Raw genomic sequence first — 1,819 nt, forward strand, 5'->3', positions numbered from 1 at the left:
ATTATATATGTATTTTAGGAAAGTGTCTACAGGGTGTTCAGGGTCTCACTACTAGATCAGACTCATAGCAATCCATCTGTCTACAGCCTCCCAAGAGCTGGTATTACAGGCATGTGCCACCACGCCCAGGGTCGGCACAACAGACCCAGGCATCGAACACCAGGTCCCTGCGCCTGCTTGCAGGTGCTTTAATCAGCTGAGCTATTTGGCCGGCCCTAGCAAGCCCATTCTTAACAGTAACAAAACACAGATTTTGTGAAGAGATGGAGATTGAGCGGTTGCTGCCCCGCTGCTGACCTTGAGCAGCAGTCAGCTCCACGTAGAACCTGGGAGCAGGAGATTCAGAATTGAATCTCTTCTCTCATCCCTCTCCTGGTTACAAATCTCTTGAAAAGGGGGACTTTGCTTCAGGCTTTTGTCACTGTCGGCAACTTTATCTTCGAACACAATGGCTAGCAATGTCACCAATAAGACAGACCCTCGCTCCATGAATTTCTGTGTGTTCATTGGGAATCTGAACCCTCTCATGGTGAAGAAATCTGATGTGGAAGGCCATCTTCTTGAGGTATGGCAAAGCTGTGGGTTGCTCCATTCATAAGGGATTTGCCTTTGTCCAGTATGTTAATGAGAGAAATGCTCGGGCTGCTGTAGCTGGGAGGATGGCAGAATGATTGCTGGCCAGGTTTTAGATATTAATCTGGCTGCAGAGCCAAAAGTGAACAGAGGAAAAGCAGGTGTGAAAAGATCTGCAGCAGAGATGGACGGGTCAGTACCAGCACACCGTTCTCCGCCCCCTCTACTCAGCTCCTCTTTTGACTTAGACTATAACTTTCAATGTGATTATTATGACGGGATGTACAGTTACCCAGAATGTGTTTCTCCTTTACCTCCTCCTCTTACTGCTCAGGCTGTAGTACCCTCAAAACACCAGCGTGTATCAGGAAACACCTCCCCAAGAGGCAAAAGTGGCTTCAATTCTAAGAGCGGGGATCTTCAGCAGAGATCTTCATCCAAGTCTGGAAAGTTGAAAGGTGATGACCTTCAGGCCATTAAGAAGGAGCTGACCTAGATAAAACAAAAAGGGAATTCTTTGCTGGAAAGCCTGGAAAAAATTGAAAAAGGAACAGAGAAAACAAGCAGTGGAGGTGAAGAATAATAAGACCGAAGAGGAGCAGACCATCACCTCCCAAAAGAAAGATGAGACTAATGTGAAGATGGAGTCTGAGGGTGCTGTGGATGACTCTGCTGAGCAGGGGAATCTACTGGATGATGATGAAAATGAAGATGGGGCAGAGGACCAGCTGGAGTTGATCAAGGATGATGAAAAAGAGGTTGAGGAAGGAGAGGATGACAGAGACTGCGCCAATGGCGAGGAGGACTCTTAAGCACATAGTTGGGTTTAGAAGTCTAGTCCCATTATTTCTTTATCTAGGTGCTCGTCTAAGATCAAAATTTCACCAGATCCTCTCCTCTAGAGTCTTCAGCACATGCTCACTGTCCTCCCTGTGTCCTGCCATGTTCATAATTGCCCTGCGCTTGGTACCGTTTTCGCATCCTTTGATGCTCATAGTATTGTTAAGTCTTTTGTAATTTTTGCTTTTTAATTTTGATATCTCTTTATGACTGAACAATAAAAAGGTTGCATGGTTTTTATCAGCTGTCTCCACAATAATCTCTCATTATGCAGGCAGTATGTACTGGGGATTGAACTCAGGCCCTTGCGCTTGCCAGGGAAGCACTTATTCCATTGAGCCATCTCCCCGGTCCCTGGTATTTCCATTTATACATGATTTCAGTAGTTGCTTCCCTAACTGCAAAG

At 45.9% G+C, this 1,819-nt stretch overlaps 1 pseudogene; it reads left to right on the plus strand.

Annotated features, from left to right (window-relative positions):
• Positions 1 to 448: 448 nt before the first annotated feature.
• Positions 449 to 1,402, plus strand: LOC101592839 (annotated as a pseudogene).
• Positions 1,403 to 1,819: the final 417 nt, after the last annotated feature.

This window comes from Octodon degus, unplaced genomic scaffold (assembly GCF_000260255.1).
Source record: "Octodon degus isolate 3935 unplaced genomic scaffold, OctDeg1.0 scaffold00001, whole genome shotgun sequence".
In the NCBI taxonomy this organism is placed as follows: Eukaryota; Metazoa; Chordata; class Mammalia; order Rodentia; family Octodontidae; genus Octodon; species Octodon degus.